This window comes from Marmota marmota, unplaced genomic scaffold, assembly GCF_001458135.2.
Source record: "Marmota marmota marmota unplaced genomic scaffold, marMar, whole genome shotgun sequence".
Taxonomy (NCBI): domain Eukaryota; kingdom Metazoa; phylum Chordata; class Mammalia; order Rodentia; family Sciuridae; genus Marmota; species Marmota marmota.
The window spans coordinates 1480363-1486308 of NW_025999891.1; the positions used below are offsets into that span (position 1 = coordinate 1480363).

Below are 5946 nucleotides of genomic sequence, written 5' to 3' on the forward strand. Positions count from 1 at the left end.
CCTTTTTTTTTTTTTTTTTTTTTTTTTTTTTTTTTGAGACAAGATTTTGTTAAGTGGCTTAGAGCCTTCCTAAACTGCTGAGGCTGGCCTCGAACTTGTGATCTTCCTGCCTCGGCCTCCCCAGTTGCTGGGATTACAGGCATGCCACCACCACACCCAGCTTGGTTGGTGTTTTTGAAGACACCAAGTTGTGCAACATCCATAACTATCACAGTTATTCCAAAAGACATCCAGCACATCACCACACCATATATATGTCCTTGAGAACCAATTATATGTCCTTGAGAACCAATTATAATGGGAAGCGTTTAATTCTTAAAAAAAAAAAAAAAACTTAGATTTTTTTTCCCCCATGGAGTCAAAAGGTACCTAAGCAAGCCAGCTACAGTGGCACACACCTGTAGTCCCAACTACTCTGACAGCTGAGGCAGGGGATCACTTTTTCCCAAGAGTTCAAGACCAGCCTGGTCAACATAGCGAGACCCAGTCTCAAAAACAGAACAGAACAGGACTGGGTGAGGTGGCACCCTCCTGTAATCCCAGCTACTCAGAAGGCTGAGGCAGGAGGATCATAAATTCAAGATCAGCCTCAACAACTTAGCAAGAACCGTTTTCAAAATTTAAAAAAATAAAAAATAAAAAGAGCTGAGGATATAGCTCATTGTTGGAGCACCCCAGGGTTAAATGCCCAGGCCTGAAAAAACAAAACAAAGTAACTATTACATTTGAAAAGAGGGAAAAATTTACAACCATGAAAAATAACAAAGTTAAACCACATATATCCAAACAGACTTCTCTTACAAGGTGGAGGGGCACAAATTGAAGAAAGAAATGAACAGTCTGATGCCTTTATGTAAGGTTTCAAAAGATGCAAGACAAACTATATATCATTCAGGGATTTGAAATTTACATAGTGAAGCTGAGCACACTGACACACATCCATAATCCCAGCTACCTGGGAGGTTGAGGTAGGCAGATCCCAAGTTCAAGGCCAGCCTGTAAAACTCAGCCAGACCCTGTCTCAAAAGTTAAATAATAATAAAGAATGGGGGTGGGGCTCAATGATAGAGTGCCCCATGGGTTCAATCCCAAGTACCTCCCCCCAATTTTTTTAAATTAAAAAAATCAAAAAGACATCTCTTTAGGCCACATCCCCTAAAGTCACACCCATTTCTTGGTCTCCTCCACAGCCACAATGGAAAGAGTTATTTACTCATGTATCTACACATTCTCAGGTCCCATTTCCTTCCAAACGCCTTGCTCCTGTGCCCACTATTCTTTGAAACTGCTGTTGCCACCTTCCTGGATGACCTGGTGTTCAGCACCAAGGGGACACCTCTGTCCTTGACAGCAGGCAGCAATGGACCATTCTCTCTCTCTCTTTTTTTTAATATTTATTTATTTATTTTTAAAGTTTTCGGCGGGCACAACATCTTTGTTTGTATGTGGTGCTGAGGATCGAACCCAGGGAGCACGTATGCCAGGTGAGCGCGCTACCGCTTGAGCCACATCCCCAGCCCTAATGGACCATTCTCCTTCCTTGAAATCCATACTCCATGCCCCTCCATTCTTTCTACCTCACGATACCTCATCTTTTCTGTCTCTTCTGCTGGCTTGACCCTGGGACCCCCTCTTCTCTATTAGCATCACCTCCCCTTAAGTGGCTTCCTATAGTTCCATGACTTTGGTGGGGAGTTAAGGATCAAACCCAGGACCTTGCACATGCTAAGGATGACCTCTACCCAGACCCTATGACTTTACATGCTCTCAGCTACGCACTTCTATTTCTGATCCAAATATCCAATTGTCTACTTGACCCAGCAATTGCACTCCTACCATGTCCACATGGATGCCAGGTAAGTACGATGAACCTATAACTGATCATTTAAACAGGGACACCTCTAAAAGCAAAAGGGGGTGCTAACTAATTATGGTAGAACCACAGGCATAACCCAAACTTTCCAAGCCAACTGGAATGTACAGCCAATCACCCTGTGTTCCTGTGGTATTTCCACCATAACTTGTTCAAAATGGAACTCTCCAACCCACCCTATAATTGTCCTTCACTCTGCATCCCATCACAGTAAAAGGGACTGTTACTAATCTATTTCCTCAAAACAAAAAAAAAAAAAAAAAAACGAGTGTGGGGGATGTAGCCCAGTGAGAACATGTGTCAGGCTCTGGGTTCCATCCCCAGGACCACAGAACAAACAACAAATAAAAGGCCTAAGAATTTGCTGGGTGTGGTGGAGCACACCTGTAATCCCAGTGGTTCGGGAGGTTGAGGCCGTAGGATCGTGAGTTCAAAGCCAGCCTCAGCAATGGGGAGGCACTAAGCAACTCAGTGAGACCCTGTCTCTAATAAGATACAAAATGGGGCTGAGGATGTGGCCCAGTGGGTCCAGTGCCCCTGAGTTCAATCCCCGGTACCCAACAACAACAAAAAAGACCAAGGAATTTAACGATGAGCCCCACATCCTTGAGTCTTCCTTCTCATTCTCTCATCTCCCACACCATCTATCCACAAGTCATCCTTCTCCTTCTCCTTTTTCTTTTATTCAGTACTGGGGATTGAACGCAGGAGCACTTTACCAGTGAGCTACATCCCCAGGCCTTTTTTTATTTTTTTGAGTCAGGGTTGCCTGGGCTGGTCTCAAATTTGTGATCCTCCTGCCTCAGCCTCCCAAGTAGCTGGGATTACAGGCATGTGCCACCATGCCTGGCTCTACCCACAAATTCTATAATGTCCATCTGAAAAATACACCTCGATTCTGACTGCTTCCCCTATTTCCATAGCCAGCACCTGGGCCAAGGTACCTTCATCTCCTGCCTGTCTACCCATCTTCCTTCGCCTATCATTCCAGTCTGTTCCCCACATGGGAGCCAAGGGAGCCTTCCAGAACTCAACTCAAATCATGACATCCTGCAATTAAAAGGCTTCCACAGTGACAGAGTATTGCCATCCTCGAAAACACAGATGGTTCTCACAACCATGAGGTTGCACTAAAGAAGCCAGACAGACATGAGAGAGCACAGACTGTGAGATCCCTTTATCTAAAGCCTGAAAGCAAGTAAAAACTCATTGCTGTCACCAGAGACAGGAATGTGAAGTCTGTTTCTTGTTTGGGGTGCTGGTTGCACAGGGATATTTGATTCATGAAAATATTAATTAGTGGCTGGGAATGTCCTCAGTGGTAGAGCCCACTTGCCTAGCATGTGCAAGGCCCTGGGTTTTATTCCCCAGTAGTGCAGGAGAAAAAAAAATATATTAAGCTTATATATAGCTACAATTGTATATTTTTCATATTATATTTCAACTAAAAAATTTAAAGCGAAACACTCTTGCACAGCTTCCCTTTGTACTTGAGATAAAATGCAAACCCCTGGCTCTGGCCTGCAAGGACCCACATGATCTGACTCCATCCAGCTCTAGTTTCATCTTTTTATTTTTTCTCTGGCCTCTCACACTCTCATCACACTGTCCTTCCTTCTGTCTCTCCAAAAATCCAAATCCTTTTGTGCCCCAGGGCCTTTGCCCCTGACTGTTGCCTCATCCTGAGCACTAAATGATCAGGTCTTTCTAAATGGTCAGGTCATTTTAATATCCGTCTTGCTGCTCAGATGTCACCCTTGGAAAGGACTTTCCTAGTTACACATGTGAGTTTTCTTTTTCTTTTTCTTTTTGTACCAGGGAATCAAACCCCGGGGTATTCTACCACTGAGCCACATCCCCAGCCCTTTTTTCTTTTTTATTCAGGGTCTCACTGAGTTGTTTAGGGCCTCACTAAATTGCTGAAGCTGGTTTTGAACTTGTGATCCTCCTGCCTCAGCCTCCAGAGCCACTAGGATTATAGGCGTGTGCCACCGCACTGCCATGTGAGTTTTCTTTAAAGCAGTTCTCATACTGTTTAATGGATCTTCTCTTTTTCTTCTTCCTGAGATGGAGTCTCACTAAGTTGCTGAGGCAGACCTCAAACTTGAGATCCTCCTGCCTCAGCCTCCCAAGTGGCTGGATTACAGGAATGTGCCACTGCACGGGGCTTTTTTACTGGATCTTGTTTTTGTTTTGTTTTGCTTTTTCTCTCAGTAGGAAGGCAACAAGGAACAGTCCCACAGTCTGATGAGCTGCTGTGCCTCCTGTTCACTCCAGGCTTCATCGCTGAACTTTATCTTGAATTTTTACTTACTATCTAGACCACTCCACCACTTGGGCTTGGGCTCAGGGTAATGGAGATCCTATTTTCTTTATTATTGCTGCATTTGCAGAGACTGGCCACTTGGGAGGTGCTCAGTAAAGAGTTGCAGGACAGAGGATACCATTAAGGCAGCAGACCAGCATCAGGGAGACTCAGGCAATGGCAGTGACCCTGGACAGTGATGACTAGTGGCCTGGGCACTGGTAGCTGAAATGGAGAGGAGGAGAGCACTATGAAAGACCAGAGGTAAAACTGAAGTTGGTTGATGGGTGAGTTAACCTTCCAGTGACTTCTTACCTCTCCCAAGACAAAAACCACATTTTCACCGTGGCCCTGGAGCCCTAGCGATCCGTCCCAGCAACTCTCTGACATCGTGCACTTCTCTCTTTATCCACCTCCCCATGCCGCTAGCTCATAAGCGTGGAGAAGCCAGGTCTCTCTGACCTCCAGGCACTTGCTCTTAACCACAGCACTTTAGGACCCAAGGGGCTGCTGCCAAATGGACACCCTGCACTCACAGAAGAAGGCCCAGCAGGGAGGCGTGGCCACCCCCACAGGCCCCGCCCACTTAGACACCCGTGCTGCCCCCAGTTCCTGGACTCTCACAGAGGAAGTTGCAGCCCTGTGCCAAGGTACCCCCAACCTTGTTCCCCAAATCCTCAGGCATGATGGCCTCCAGCTGTCAGCCTGCCCCCGGCTGGCGGGCGCCAGCTCCTGGCAGAGGGGCTGATGTGTAATTAAAAGCCCCACAAACCCCCTAATTGCCAGTTCTCGCAAACCAGGAGGCCGGGGCTATTCTGAGCTGCCTTTGTTGCCGGCTGCCAGAGGCATGTGGAGAGGAAAAGGCCGAGAGCAGAGCCAGGCTGGCATGGAGGTGGCCCTGGAGAGGACTGGCATTTGGCCAGAGACCAAACGTGGCACAGAGAGGGCTCCCTGCAGTCTGCTCTGTGGCCGCCTCCCTGCCTCCCCTCTGCCCCCACTTGCTCTTGGCCCTACCTACGGCCCTACTCAGAACAGTGACATCTAAACAGCCCAGCCCATTCATTCTTTATTCAGGTGGCATAAAAATCACTACAAAAACTTTACAAAAGAGCCTGAGAGAGCTAATGAGACCCTTCCCTGCCTCAGCCCCTGAGCTCCCGGCAGAGGAGGAAGACAGGAGAGAGGAAGGAAGGGGAATCCTGGCAGTGTTGGCATCTCTAAGGATGAGGGTGTATGGACAGGAGACCGGGGGCGGGCAGGACATCTGGGATGGGCTGGAGGCTGGTAGGCCTTTAGCAGGTTACATCAGAGGTAATGTCAACCTTGACCTATGGAGAAGGATACAAGGTCCCATGAGAGGCAGAGGCGGGACCCAGGGCAATGCTCCGCCTTCTGAACCACCACCAGGGCCTCTCTTCTCCCCAGCCAGGGAGTTCAGGGATAAGGCCAAAGACAGCCCTCCCTCCAGTGTCCCGGCTGATTTAGGGACTAACCTAGTTTGCTTCCTGACAAAACTGGATCCACCACTGTCCTACCACCCCAGCTCCCAAATGGACATCCTCTGAGCCTCTTTGGAAGAAATGAAGAGGGATCCAACCCAACAGTCCCTAATGCCTGCCGGCTTCCAGCCCCAGCCCATTCCCCAGACTCCCCAGGAAGAGCTGGGAGAGAATGGCTCCTCCCCTTTCCCAGAAGGCCCACCCAGTCCGCCCCCCCCCCATCCCACCAAGCTAGGTGAAGAGTCAGCAACAAGTTGAGAGCTCAGGTT

At 48.0% G+C, this 5946-nt stretch overlaps 1 protein-coding gene and 1 non-coding gene across 8 annotated transcripts in view; both read right to left on the bottom strand.

Annotated features, from left to right (window-relative positions):
- Positions 1-4076: 4076 nt before the first annotated feature.
- LOC125613767 lies at positions 4077-4164 on the bottom strand. Its single transcript, XR_007344338.1, has one exon. It is a non-coding gene; the product is annotated as a small nucleolar RNA U83B (small nucleolar RNA).
- Positions 4165-5231: 1067 nt separating this feature from the next.
- Serpinf2 (serpin family F member 2) overlaps positions 5232-5946 on the bottom strand; it is an 8611-nt gene continuing 7896 nt past the window's right edge. For all 7 annotated transcript variants that reach the window (XM_048793169.1, XM_015501013.2, XM_015501011.2 and 4 more), the window contains one exon: positions 5232-5896. The gene's annotated coding sequence lies outside the window, so the exon portion shown is untranslated. The remainder of the gene's footprint in view (positions 5897-5946) is intronic.